A 15,616-nucleotide genomic window follows, 5' to 3' on the forward strand; every position below is an offset into this window, starting at 1 on the left:
AGACTTCGTTGGAGAAATTCACGTGTCTTCCTGAAAGGGGTAGTGGTTTGTATTGGTGGCAATAGATTATTTCATTAAATGGTCTGAAGAAGTACCTCTCAAGAACATGAGACATGTGGAGGTAATTCAATTCATAACTGTGCATATTATTCATAGATTCCACATTCCTCAAACCTTAACAACAGATCAAGGTTCATCTTTCATGTCACATCAAGTTAGAGAATTTGCTGAATCTTATAAGATAAAGTTGCTCAATTCATCTCCGTATTATATCCAAGCTAATGGACAAGCTGAGTCTAGCAATAAAATATTAATCAAGCTCATCAAGAAGAAGAGTTAGGATAATCCAAGAAAATGTTATCTGCTGTTGTCTGAAGCTTTGTGGGAACATAGAATCTCAAAACACGGTGCTACAAAGGTAACCCCTTATGAGCTAGTATATGGTCAAGAGGCCGTTTTGCGAGTGAATTGAGAATAGCTAAACAAAATGATTTATCGGCAATGGTTTTTTATAATTTGATGATGGACAATATTGATGAGGTTGCGATAAACGTTTGGTTGCTTTAAAGGCCATAGAGACAGGCAAGTTGAGAGTGGCAATAGCTTATAATAAGAAAAGTTGAAGAATTTTCAAGTTGGTGATCTCGTGTGGAAGGTAATCCAACCGATCCGTTCGAGAGATAGAAAATTTGGGAAGCGGTCTCCAAACTGGGAAGGTCCTTATATAATTAGAAGAGAAGTTCCCGAAAACTCATATTTGGTAGAGTCCATTCAAGTGACAGTGTTATCTCGAGCTCTCAGTGACAAATATCTGAAAACATACCACCCTAGTGTGTAGCAAGAAGCCTAAGTGAGTAATGGACGATATACGATTATCGCCCTTAGTACAAACATGGCGGATACATTATTATCGCCCTCAGAAGTATAAATAGCCTATGGTTGACAACGTCCTTAGAACAAATACATTGCAGATTATTTTTTGGCATACAAACTTTGTCAAAAACATTGGGGCATGTGTTCACACTAGATTTTGGCTTGGAATAAATCATGATTAATATGGCTTCAAATAAAGAAGTGCTCCACATGAAAAAGTTAGATGGTGTTGACATGAACATTTTTTAAGTTTGGACCATCGTCATTCGATCTCATCTCGAAGGCAGAAATTGTGCTCAAAGTACAAAGATTTCATATGCACAATACTGTCCGTCCGATTAAGCCTTCAAGATGTCCTGATATGGAAAAAATTTCAACATGAAAAGTTCGGTATCGTCAAGGCAATTGATTTTGATATAAATATCATCTCAATCGGAGGTCGTATGCAACCTGTAGAGCCAAACAAGATCAGCAACAGAAGCTGCAGAGTCATTTCAGATCCATTGAGTTTTTTGACTCGGTGACACCGAGTTTCCTCAGTAGTTCCGAGAAAAATCACTCATATAATTCTGAATGAGATGCAGAATATTATGGAAAGTTGGCCACATTAACTCGGTCGGACCGAGAAAAATCACTTGGTGGCTTCGAGTTGGTCCGGAAAATTGTTAAAGTTTTCTGTCCGAGTTAGGTTAGGGTTTTTGACGTTTTGGGTGGAATGTTTAGTCCTTTTCTTGTACGGGAAGTCTAGCGCCTCATATATATGTTAGAGGTGGCGGTCGATTGAACAAGACACAATCGCAAAAACACATCTACTGTTTTTTCATCTACGTTTTTGTCTCTCCCTCGTTTTTTGCTTCCTCGTTCTTCGTAGTGGGGAGCTGCATATCCTGAGGCTGTAGGGGCGAGCGAATCGACCTACGGAAGCCCATTGCCGTGGCACTCCCTGACGGGGTCCTTGCCGGGCATGCGGGGTTTCGGGTCTTCAAAAGCTCTCACTGGTCGTCGTGCGAATCGCGCTTCTGGTGAGACTCCTTCGATGTGAGCTGCGGTGCATCATCCCAGACGTCGAGGGTACACGTGACGTGTTCGTGTGCATCATGAGAGACGAACCAGTAGCTGGACGCACGGAGATAGTTTAGGTTTCGGTTTGGTGTACTTCATGCACAACAGCCGCAAAGGGAAGTTTTCCCTTACTCGAAAACATGTTTTAGAACTTCTGGGGCCCTTCTATCCTATCCATCCATTTCCCGCATTGCGATTCATGCAAGTACATTTTTATTTTTTGTTTCTCTCACATAGAAAATGTTTTGAAGTCCAAACCTTTGGAGAAGAACAAAGCTTTCTAACTAGAATCTAGGATAAAACTATTAGATTTTTTGGTACAACATAAATATATAAATGAGTTTTGCTTGATTAAAAAATCTTTTTTAAGTATATATGTGGGACCAAAAATTCTAAAACAGTTATGCTAGATTCTAGTTAGAAAGCTTTGCCGCGTTGTAAGTGTTTGAACTTCAAGACATGTTCTAAATGAGAGAAACAAAAAATGGGAAAATTTCATGTAGAAAGTTACTTGTGTCGCACATATCTTAAAGAGACATTGAAGAGCCAGGATAGAAGGGCCCGGATGCAGGTGCTCAAAAAAATCTGCATCCTTTCGTTATTCCTGATCCAAATTTAAAATCCATCTGTGACCGGAGAATGAGAATAGGATGGGGTGCTGCGGTGATCTACATCACACGGGCACAGGTGCTTGGAGGCTCGGACAGCCGGATGCACGGATGTCCGCATGGTTGACATGACCGATGACTTTATGAGGGGCGATGGCAAGGACCGAATGTTAGTTTACTCTCCTCTATTCTCTTTATTTATTTCATTCAGAACTCTCCTCTCTATTCTGATTGTGTTAGTCAGTTCTTGGAAACCACAAACTATAGTCATAGAAACAAAATATTGCAAACTACAAACTACAGTCATAGAAATTAAATAGAAAAAAAAATCAGATTGGTCCTTGTAGACATCAAGAGGAAGAAAACCGAATCTATTCTAAAATTTCCCAGGATAATTGATTCAAGGGAAACACTTTGCATCTATAGTCTGAGAAGACTCCAACATCAGACCCGTGGAAGGTCGTCGATCTATTCCAAATCTAACGCTGGGTATTATACCTCCTTTTTTCGTAATAAATAAGGAAATACTTAAAAAAGGCCCTAGCAACGTATGTGCATAATCTTCTCCACTAATCCCAGCTTTCTAATCGGGACACGACAACTGAAGCTCCTCCTCCATCCCGTGCTCACCTGATCTTCACTAAACGTTCGCTCGTCTCACCCAATCTCCTTTCGGCCCCCGTGATCCTCCATTGCTCCTCGTAGTCGACCAGCTGGCCAGCTCTTCCCATCCCACCCGCTCCTCCTTATCTGCTCCTCGTCGACCCTCTTCTCCTCCTTGTCTCCTCGTCATCGCACAGATTGGTGGTGCACCATCTTTGCAATAGTGATTTGTTGCCTAATCCTCAACATTGATTCCTGGATCGGCTGGTTAGAAATCAGCTGCTGGAGTAGCCCTGGCCGGTTGGAGAGCTCGCAGTGGGTTGCAACCCACCCTCTATTCGAAGCGCCCATCTTCAAATCGAAGGTATTGCGCTGCTTCAATCGCCCTTGATTTGATGATTTCTATTTTTCCCATGCAATTTCCTTTGTAATTCATCTAACAGCCGGTTACTCATTGTAATTTATGCTCATCCTCTGCCTAGTATGAATGAAGATCATGTGTTAGGTCCTTCATGTGTTGATGAAGTTTTTACATGACTCGATCGCCCATAACTACATACGCATCAAACATGCTTATTCTGCGGTTTCAATAGTCAGTGCTTCCAATTAATATGGCTAATGTTGGAAAGTTTTCTTTCAATGCTTTCATATATAAAGATTCCAAAAATATGCATCCCTAGTTGTCGGAAATATTTTCTGCTCTATGTTTCAAAATTTGATGCTTCCACCTTACATTAATAATGCATCTGTTGCATTATTTCCTAGTTTCGTACCTATGTGTTTCTACATTTTACCCATTTTGCTATTGTCGAAATTTCCTTCCATGCCTTCATATCATAACTGTACATTTCCATACCTCTTCATATATAATCATGATTGTTGAAATTAGGGTCGGCCAAAGCCACTTGTGCTTCATTGCTTGTGGTTAATATTTGCATCAGGAAATACTATTTTACGCTTCTTATAGTTCCCATAGTTAATTCAGATAGGCAGTGTTATTATTTTTTCAAATTCTTGCTACCAGTGCTTCAAAGTTTATCAATTTGTGTTGCCATGGTTTTCAATAATTGTTTTGATGTTTTTGAATAGTCCTATCATCTACTGCATGCTTCCGTTACTAACCCTTTTTGTTCTGAGGTGTGCTTGGGTACACCCCCAACAAAACGTAGAAGGGGAAACGTATATCCACCTCCTCGTATTGTACACTACATGCCATTGTATGTATATATTACGAGGCCTCGTATTGTATATGTATGACGACCTGTAATATACAGTCAAGGTGTCTATATGTTTCCCCTTCTATGTTTTCTTGGGGGGGAGGTGTACCGAAGAAAAAGTGTTTTTATTTACTTTTTCATGCTTCCAACACATATCAATATATGTTTATGTATGAGATAGTGGGTTTGTTTCTAAGTTATATTACTACATTTGCTTCTTGAGTATCCACAGTCCATACGTCCTGCTTCTTTTACAAAATTTGTTTTCATTATTATCACTGATGTACTATGACATACTCCCATATGAAATGTCATTTGTTCTTTTGGTGTACGTATTTTGTTTCCATGGATTACTTACATATTTTAATAATTGCGAATGTACTACATTTCATACATTTTTAGTTCATTAGAAATAATGAAGCAGGCCCAAGCAGACTTATGTTGAAGAGAAGAGCAATATACTAAGAAGCATGAAGCACTTGGATCAGACCCCACCATGAAGGCGTCCTCCTGCTAGAAGATGGAAAAAGGTCTATAGGAAACATACATACAAACTTGAAAACCATTATATCATTGCTGTCTTGGAAGGAAACTAATTTGTGGCACATGAAGGTGGTGTATGGATGAACAAAGCACATAAACAAACTTATGTTTGGTTAGAAGCAAGTTTTGTGACGGAAACACTTTTTAGTGGATATAAGTGAAGTTTTATGTGGTGCAATCATAATAACAAAAGATACATGGGACTTGAAAATTTCAATGTGGAATTCTTGGATGCAAAAATCTGTTACTGGAAGCAAAGTCCTTGGACCTAAAATTTTGTTACCGACTAACCAAAATTTGATTGCAATGGCAAATAATGTTGTCACAAGACGCAAATTTTTAGTGCATTGGAAACAATAAAATGTTACATGGAATGCTAAAGAGTGAACCTTTATTAATTTTGTATGAATTGATTCACATGGAATGCATTTCCACCAATGTGAAGAACTGTTTTATTGGTACTTAAAAATTGTTCCTTTACAAAACATAACTATGTGTCTAGTGGTTGAGAAAATATATGTTTGCATCAATAAGAACCGATGCTTCCACGCCATATGAAAAATGTTGCTTATTCTATGAGAACCGATCCTTTCATAACCATGTAGGGAGTATTTTGGAAATTTATCACCTAGAATGGAAGCATCATTTATGGGATTTATACCCTATAATTTAGATGATTCGTTTCCTAAAAGACCAATGTATTTGTTCTCACTAGTAATGCTTCCATAAAAAAGGTAATGCTTCTATCACATGGATACATGTAACTAGTAACCCAACGTGATTTAAGGAAACAACATGAGGGAGGTAGAAACGGATGGAGAGAGAGAGAGAGCAGGTAACCTGAGCGTGAATTGTGGGAGCAGTTGTGGAGCACCCAATTATCGCCTACAACTAATCTGTAGCGGGCCTAAACTAGCACATTGAACGTACAAGATGCTTCTGATCTAACGACCTAAGGCTAGTCTCATACGGCACAAATCATCTGCCTAGTGGTCTCCTTGATTCAATATATAAATGTCCTTGTGGACATGATGGCAGGATGCTAATGCAAATACATTAATGCGGAAGCTAGTGAACAAAATTATCTCAATAAATTTTGGAAATAAAAAACCATCCTAATAAATATGTCATCTGATTGTGTTGGTCATTGAGCGGATTTCAAATTCATAGGCATGTAAATTTTTCTTATATTGCAGAATAGTAGAAATATTTTGACCATCTAGACCTTACTATATTTATCTTCATGTAAGAAAAATACCAGTCTTCTCAAAAACATGAAACTATGCTACATGACTATATCTCTTATGGTTTTGATACTTCTAGATCTAGCCCCCCTATGCCAATTTTCTGGCTCCATCCCTGCTCACAAACTATGAGAATGTAAGGGCATCTCCAAAAGCGACACACAAACCACCTTCATCCATCGGGACGGAGCTGCCCAGACCACGAAAGACATACAACGCGGGCCTATATCGGTGCGCCGAATGATTCAGACGTATTTTCTCCTGTAAGTTGGAACCAAAAGTGGGGATGGGGGAAGGGAGTTTGCGGGAGTCTGGACAGACGACACTTACTCTCTGCCCGCTGGCCCACCCGAAAGGAAAGCGAAGCCAACACTTCTGTAGCTATCCACACTGTTTTCGTGCCAAGATCCCTACTCTCTTCTTCCACCCCACCACTCTCAGCCTAATTCTCGCTCTTTTCTCCCACCCTCTCCTACCTTCCATCTGTCGTTGATGCATGGAACTGTCAAAAAACCTATCAAAGATGAAGGCGATCGAGGTGCCGGAGGATCCGAGCATCATGCTAGCCGGGATGATTTTCTTGCCTAGCGGCAAACTCGTCGTGTCAAAGCAAAAGCTGCAAAGAAGGAGAAGCTCAAGAAGCGGTTGGCAGCCGATGCGCCTGGTGGTGACGTTGGGCATGGTGGTCGCAATGGTCATGCATGACATGACAAACATTGCCAGATGGGCGCGCCCATAATACATACGTCACCATGGCCAGAGCATTACAAGCGTGCGTACTATTACACTGCCACGCAGCTCAGAACCCCCACGAGTAAGGTGCCTTACATCGTCGACGTGAATGCGGTACCAATCTTCTCTGAGTATTCTTTGCTGCAACTCATTCATGCGCAAACGGCGACACGTGAGTAGATGGGTTCCCACACACTATTTGCTACAATGCCTAGAGTAGGGGACCCGATGTACTATGATCCAGATAGGGAAATGATCGACAAAATCAATGATGGAGGAAATGAAGGAGGATGGCGCTATGACGATGGGCAATTGGAAGACTCGGATCCCACCCAGTCCGACAACTACTACCAGCAGCAGGTCCACACCCAGACAGCCACGCAACAGTCCTACACCCAAACTGCATGGACAGAGATCAACAAGAATATTGGGGTGCGAGATTGCAGCGGTCGGGTGTGGAGGAGGAGGAAGGGGAGGACGGTGAAGAAGATGATCCAACTGATACAGCCAGTGATCCAAAAAGGATAGAGGAGAAAGTTTAAAAATGTGGGAGGTTGAGCTTTTGTGTGATGCATGGTTAGCTACTAGGCTTGACACTCTCCATGGAATGGAGCAAAATGGCACGACCATTTGGAACAACATTCAAATATGGTTCCATGAACAAAGGCATTTCAGGCCGTACTTCGATGCAGTCATCCACAACTGTGAATGTAAGTCCCTCTACCATCAATGGTAAACCATCCAAGAGGTCGTATTCAAGTATTACAGGCACTTGAAGCAGCTCATGGCACCATGGCCTAGCAGTGCACAGATCACCGAGCAAGTAATTGATCACTAGCGGACATGCATTCTTTGGTAGCTCATTAGCCGGACATGCATTTTCTTGTTGATCACTAGCCATATATACTTAGTTTTGTTGATAACTAGCCAGGTTGCATTTGTTTTCTTGCTCACTAGACGGATATACTTAGTTTTGTTGCTCACTTGCTGGGCATGCATTTGTTTTGGTGCTCACTAGTCGGATATGCATTGCTTTGTAGCCTTCTCGTGCTTGTTTCGTGTATAATAAGTTGGAGAAGAAAAAGTTTACCATCATGCATTGTTGGTTGAAGTTGAATGGGCAAAAGAAGTGAAACTTTTCCATAGCCAAGACCACCACCCAAGCCAAGGAGGAAGAAACTGGTGACCCTACCGACCCAACCAAGAATCATTGAAGAAGGTTAGAAGCAATTTACATGGGGAAAAGTGGAAGGATGAGACGACAAAGCAAGAAGGTGCGGCGGCCATGCTCACGGACACGTATAGGGGCATCTTGTTGAAGAGGAGGAGGCATCATGAAGCATTCGGACCTAAAGGAGGAGAAAAAGACAGAGAGGTTCAAATTTTTGATGGAGGCGATGGACAAGAATCTAAAGCTCAAAGAGAGATGAACCATGATCGAAAGGAGGAAGGTCGCGCTTGAGGAAAAGTAGGTGAAGATCGCTGCGAATGCGAAGGACGCCAAGATGTTGACCTTAAATGTAGACTCTTTGGATGTCGACACAAGAATGATCGTGCAATAAGTCCGCTACCAATTATTGCAATGACAAAAAGATCAGTTGGTGGTGGCGCACTACAAGAAACATGTCAACTTTTGACCTTCAATACTGGTCATTGAATGGTCATTGTTTTTCATTTGTAACCTTTTTTTGACCAAAAATAGTTGGTCAAAAGCTGTCCATCTCTAATGAAACTTAAGGACCTTCTTTGTGAAATGGTCATAGAGGCAACAACCAAAACGAAAAGGTAGTTTGTTCTATGACCAATCATTTTGGTCACTGGTTGTGTGCCCAGGCCACATCGAATCCAACGTGGCAAGGTGACATGGCAAAGTGACGACCAATTGGATTGGTCGTTGATAAGAATCATCCGGTCCAATTCGGTGCTTTACATGGGCCGTGCCCAACAATTCAACCTTTTTAATAAAATAATTCTTGTTAAAAAATGCATCTACATGGGCCTAGCCCAACAATTTAATGTTTTTATTTCCTGAGTCGTGGGATTTATATTCCATTTTATTCGGCCTCGACCTTTTTATGCTCCATTTTTGTTTTGGGCCGCATGCTTTTTACTATCCATTTACTTTTTGGGCCTTGGCCTTTTCAATAAGTTGGCCCACTCGTGAGCTTATATTTCTCACACTTTCACATTATAGAAATGACAAATATTTAAAATCGCAAGAGAACATACAACATTCTTGAAATGATACCCAAAATTACCACTAAAAACATACGAAATTGTAGTCTTTAGAACATTCATACAATGAGATACGCTCACTACTGTACAACATAACTAGCACTACATTATAACTAGCTACTCTCTCCTTTGTGGGCTTTAGGCTTCTTCAAATTTCTTCATCCTAGAGCTCCTCTAAAAGAGGGGTAATGCAACACTTTTAGAGCTTGATGAAGGCATGAAAGTCATGCTGCAACAACCACATAGAAGCATAATTATAAGCACAAATACAACAATCATCTCAGTTCAAGCAAATGATCTAGTAGCAGAGCATGAAAAAGGAAGCAACACATGGCAGGAGTGTCTATAAGGTCTCAGTTGATGACTTCAAATAGAAATAATGTATACAAGTATAATACAAAAATACGAGAAACTATCACTCCGCGGAAATGAAACCACAGAATTATATAGCTAACTCAATGACAGACTGCAATGTTTTACTCAATGTATGAAACTCAAAGAACTTTTCTTCTTAGTCACGAGCATCGTGCATTTCAACTTCAGTAACTGTAGAAATTAAATAGCATGAAGACAATATTCTATAGATCAAAACAGATGAAGCTGGCAACAAAATATAAACACAAGTTAGTTGTATCTAGTCATATTTTGAGTGTCCAAGTAGGTACTGGTGGAAGGGTGTACCTACACGTAGAACGTCAGGAGGAAGATCTGGAGCGCCCACGTGAACTGCAGTTGCAGTAACCATGCAGGCAAGCACCACCCAATACATGGGCACGCCAAAAAGAAGACCATGTCCTCAACAACACTCATGTGCACCTGCATCAATAACAGGCACCAAAACTGATAAATGAGACCAAAATTTACATCAAACACAAGTCTAAAATATAAGTTTACATAGCTAAAGAAACCATGTAATTGGTAAACATACATTTGCAAAAATGGATCTAGGTTCTCACCAGTATTGCTAGTCAGCTCACACTTCAAACATCACATTCGTTCATCTTATATAACAGAAAATGGAACTAGGATCTCTCGAGGATTATAACAGTGTAAACACCATAACAGTAACAAACCTTGTGCACAATTAATACAAAAATATTAGAGGAATAGGATAAGGAGCATTAGGGAAAAGAACCCAACATTTAAAAATGATTTTCATCATCCAAAGTTATAACATGTTACTGCTAGGCTACTGTGGTTAAAAGAGAAAGATTTCATCAAACTAAAGTTCATTTCCAACCAAATTAACTGTCTCAGGACAACTATTGTAAGATGCTAGATTGTGACAACACACATTAGATGTGCTTGGTTATCAGAATAAAAGGGTGGTTCCGATAGTTATCAAAACAAGAGACATCTGTGATACGCCACACATAATACAAGTAACCAAATTTAGCATCAAACAGCAGAAAAACATACTTGGAGGTAGTAAACAGTTACAAAGTGAGCATGTACCATAATGAGCTATAGTGACATGAGTCTTATCCGCCTTAGATTAAATGTCTGATTGCACGATTTCCTGTTGTACCATCTGAAGGAGGAGTCACATGGAAAACGAAGTAAGTTCCAAGTGCAGCAATGCATCAACAATCTGAATAGCGAATCAAGAAGTTTGCAATCAACATACTCATCTAAGAGTGCCTACAATAACATATTTCAAATCTAGAGTTGATTACACTTGTAAAGTGGTCGCTTCGCCATGTTGACCATCAGCTAGGAATGATTCTATAGGTAATTTCAGAGGAACGATGCAAGAAAACCAAGCAAGATAAGGCACGACCCTACCAGCAGCCGTCGGCGGCGGCGACATGAACGCGGTTTCCGTCGAGCAGCGTCCCTAGGGGGCCTCGACACAGCAAGGAAATAAGGGGGTTGGGATCCGAGGAAGGGCACCTGGAATAGGCAGGGGGCGAGGGAGACGACGTTTTTCGCAGCGTCGAGCTCAACAACATACGGGGGATTGCTGACAGGCTGCGACATGGCACGGGAAGAGGCAAATTGATTGGCTGGATAACGACGACCTCCAATTGCCTCCGCCGGCTAGGAGGACGAGGAAGGGATAGGTAGGAACACGTGGATCAGGGATGCGTGGTCTCGATGCCGGGATCCCACGGAGCAGCATGCGGCGGCGAGCCCAAGTGGAGACGGGCGGGGAGGCGACGCGGAGGCCGCCTAGATCGGAGATCCGTCGGCGGGTGGGTGGTAAGGGGACGAGGCCGCACGGCGAGGATGCGGCTGGCCGACGGCACGAGGATGGGCGGCGTCCCTTGAGGACGAGGGAGGCGCCTGAGTCGTCGGAGTCGGCACCGGAGACGTTCACGGGTGACATTGGGTCGTGTGGGAGAGAGATGAGCATGAGGGAGGAGAAGTGTGTGGTTTCGTGTTGCTTGCGGCAAGAGGAAGAAAGGAGGCGGGGTGGATGGAAAAATGTCCAGAGGAGAAACCTAGGGTTTCACCACACGGGGGCTTATTGTTGATGGGTAAGTGAGAGATGCCATTGGAAGCAAGATCATCTCACGGTCTTTGATGCATGGTCCACGTGACTTACCCATTGACCAATCATAACACGGTATGATATTGAGACCATTTGAATTGGTCGTAAGAGCAACTCCAACTGCGAGATCCAAATGAACGCGCGCTCTGTCCGTGTTTTGTTCGTTTCGGTCAGCTCCTCCACCCCTTTTCTAAATGGGTTGGCTGTGTGCCCCACGCGCCCACTCAATTTCCGTCCGCACACAGGCAATTTTTAAAGATAAAATGGCTGGTAGCCACGCATCATGCCATTGTCAATAGTTCACGTCAGCGACCCGGGTGCATGTGACGGTGCTTGATGTATGATCCACGTGAGTTGTCCATGGACCAATCAGAATGAAGTATAGGTCTACGAAGTCATTTTTCATTTTCGAGTGTCAAAATGAATTTTCTCTGAAAGAACCTACCAAATATTTGTTGCAAAACTGGCCAAGTAAATATTCTAAAATACTAGGCCATATTTAATGTACAATTGACCAAATGGTTGGGTGTCAAATATGTGATCCACCTCTCGTGAAAAAGGAAAAATTCTCCCATTCTTCGCTTATATTTGTTTGACAGTTAAATAAATAGTGACTGTAATTTTCATGGGTCGTAAGACTAGATCAAAAATAGTACGTGTTCACTGAATGATAATTAAAACCATCATGTAGCACATATAGAGATTTTATAGGTTAATGTTATTGATGTGGTGATATGAAAAACGTGTGAGTGAATTATTATTAATTCACAGAGGTGTCAATATTAATATTTGCTAAATTTCTTGTTCCTCTAAAAATTTAAAAGGACACAATGATGATGTGTGAGCATTTCTATTCCTCGTTGGAATCCAAGTATTGTTTCGAGTCGGAGTCGCATGATGGTTAATTCCTCCCAACCCTCTCCCTCATGGCATGCGAGTAGTACTTTGATTTTTGATAAAACTAATAAAACTTTGTAATAAGTATATGAGTTCTTCAGGACTAATGCGACACCATGTACATATGCAATCTCACCTCCTCATATTTGCTAGCCTCTTCAGTACCGTGCATGGCCCGTTCTCACCTCGAGGATCGGTGCAACTTTCAACGGTGTATCCAAACCCCATGACATGACACACTCTGTTCTACATAAGACTTCTTATATCTTCCTCAATACAGCGACCATACCTACCTATCATGGCATTTCCATAGACATTCTGAGATATATTGCCATGCATATTCCATCATCACTTCACAATGCTAGTTCGGTCGTCATCATAATGCTTTGCATGACCATATAGTGCTGACATAGTATTTGTGACAAAGCCACCATTCATCATAATTTTAGATAAATGTCACTCTAGATCTTGGCACATTCTCATACACCGCTAGAGGCATTCATACACAGTCATATCGTCCTATAAGTTTTCATGATAAGTTGTAAGTAAATAAGAGTGTGATGATCATCATTATTAGAGCATTGTCCCAATGAGGAAATAAGTATGGGTGAGGCCAAATGAGCCCACCATAAAAAAATAATGAGAGAAAAAAGACAGAAGGAACTTTGCTACTATCCTTTACCACACTGATACGTCCCAAACGTATCTATAATTTCTCCTTGTTCCATGATCTTTTGGGTGACATTGTTACATGTTTTGCTACACTTTTATATCACTTTACACATATTTGGACTAACCTACTAACTCAATGCACCAAGTGCCAGTTTTTGTCTGCTGATGTCTTTTTTGCAGGGTCTTTTACCTAATTTTCCGAAGCCCCAAAAAATCGAGAAAAAGTATATAAAAAATCAGCAAAACAGAAGCTTAGGGATCACCGAAGGAGGGCCAGAGGGGGGCCAGGGGCCTCCCAGGCGGCCTACTGGCGCGACCGCGCCAGGAAGTCGCCTGGGTGGGTCCCACCTCCTCTAGTGCCCTCCTTTGGCCTATATTTAGAGATCCATGAGGAAACCCTCACAGACCTTCTGGAATCGCGAATTTGTCCATCGTTCCACCGCCGCGGCGCTTCCGAGATCGGGAGCGTCAGGAGACCTCTTACCGGCACCCTGCCGGAGGGAGGATTGACCTCCGGGAGCTTCTGCACCGCCATGGATGCTTCCCGGACGTGAAGTGGGTAGTCCTGCTTGGACCATAAGTTCATGACCACTATCTATGTGATGTCTTCTCTCCAATATTTTGCTTCAATGGTTAGTCCTTGTGAGCTGCCCTACATGATCAAGGCATCTATGTAATTCTCTTGCTATTGCTATGCTCGGTTTGTTGGGATCCGATGGATTATGAGATTATGTTCAGATTGTTATGAGTTATATATTTGATTATCCTTTTATATTATTGAAAGTGCGTTATATCGACTAGAGGGGGGGGTGAATAGGAGAATTTTAGAATTTTATCGCTGAGGAAATTCCTCACTGATGAATAACTTGCAGCGGAAACAGCAATGGATCACAGGTGCAAAGTATCACTACAACGGTTTTCTAGATGAGGAATATGGAAAATAGTTTGCACAGTACGCAGGCACAGATTAATAAGGTGATGATTAACTCGCGTGAAGAATTTGAGGTTGAGGAAATTCAGAGAAAGTGTTTAGCAAATTCTTCAAACACACACAATGAAAATCTTCAACATACAATATTGAGGAATTGAAAGAGTTGAAGAAATAGAACCCGTATCATAGTGCAGACAGTGGTTGATGACCCAGTTCCAACTGCTGTGACAGTCGTACGTCTGGTTTGGAGCGGCTTGGTATTAAAACCAAAAGACACACAGTCCCGGGACACACAGTCCCTACCGTATTCCCCTTGATCTAAGGAGACACAGTCCTCGCCCAACACTCGTGGTAAGTCTTCAAGACAGACTTCCAAACCCTCACAAACTTGGTCACCCGACGATCCACAATTGACTGTTGGATTCATCTAGACCATGACGGCTAACCGTCTGGAGGATGCTTGATACGTCTCAAACGTATCTGTAATTTTTGATGGTTTCACGCTGTTATCTTGTCATCTTTGGATGTTTTATGTACCTTTTATATCTTTTTTGGGACTAACTTATTAATTCAGTGCCAAGTGTGAGTTCCTGTTTTTTCTATGTTTTTGGCTCTTTTCAGATCTGATTTTGGAATGGAGTCCAAACGGAATAAAATACCCGAAATGATTTTTCCCGAATGGAAGAAGATCAGGGGGCCTGTGGGCCAAGCCAGGAGGGCTAGAGGGAGCCCACAAGCCCCCACTCCGCCACCAGGGGCGAGGCGGCGGTGGCAGGGCTTTTGGCCTCCCTGGCGCGCCCCTGACCTAGATCTTTGGCCTATATATTCCCTAAAATACAGCAAAAATCAGGGGATCCATGAAAATACTTTTCCGCCGCCGTAAGCTTCCGTTTTTGCGAGATGTCATCTCGAGACCCTTCCCGGTGCCCCACCGGAGGGGACTTTGGAGTTGGAGGGCTTCTTCATCATCATCATCGCCCCTCCAATGACTCGTGAGTAGTTCACTTCAGACCTACGGGTCCGTAGTTAGTAGCTAGATGGCTTCTTCTCTCTCTTGGATCTTCAATAAAAAGTTCTCCATGATCTTCATGGAGATCTATCCGATGTAATCTTCTTTGGCGGTGTGTTTGTCGAGATCCGATGAATTGTGGATTTGTGATCAGATTATCTATGATATATATTTGAGTCTTTGCTGATTTCTTATATGCATGATTTGATATCCTTGTAAGTCTCTCCAAGTCTTGGGTTTTGTTTGGCCAACTAGATCTATGATTCTTGCAATGGGAGAAGTGCTTGGTTTTGGGTTCTTACCATGTGGTGACCTTTCCCAGCGACAGTAGGGGTAGCAAGGCACACATTGAGTAGTTGCCATCAAGGGTAAGAAGATGGGCTCTGTCGTTGATATGAGATTGTCCATCTACATCATGTCATCTTGCTTAAGGCGTTACTCTGTCCTTTTGGACTTAATACACTAGATGCATGCTGGATAGCGGTCGACGTGTGGA

At 42.0% G+C, this 15,616-nt stretch overlaps 1 long non-coding RNA gene across 6 annotated transcripts; it reads right to left on the reverse strand.

The window, feature by feature from the left end:
* Positions 1-9,070: 9,070 nt before the first annotated feature.
* On the reverse strand, positions 9,071-11,569 carry LOC123443099. 6 transcript variants are annotated; one of them, XR_006630564.1, is made up of 5 exons: positions 11,011-11,569; positions 10,573-10,648; positions 10,074-10,190; positions 9,799-9,933; positions 9,071-9,346 (listed from the first exon to the last, which is right to left on the reverse strand). It is a non-coding gene; the product is annotated as an uncharacterized LOC123443099 (long non-coding RNA). The 6 variants fall into 6 exon arrangements; XR_006630561.1 differs by having other exon boundaries at positions 10,903-11,048; XR_006630565.1 differs by having other exon boundaries at positions 10,046-10,190; positions 10,903-11,048.
* Positions 11,570-15,616: the final 4,047 nt, after the last annotated feature.

This window comes from Hordeum vulgare, chromosome 3H (genome assembly GCF_904849725.1).
Source record: "Hordeum vulgare subsp. vulgare chromosome 3H, MorexV3_pseudomolecules_assembly, whole genome shotgun sequence".
NCBI classification, from domain to species: domain Eukaryota; kingdom Viridiplantae; phylum Streptophyta; class Magnoliopsida; order Poales; family Poaceae; genus Hordeum; species Hordeum vulgare.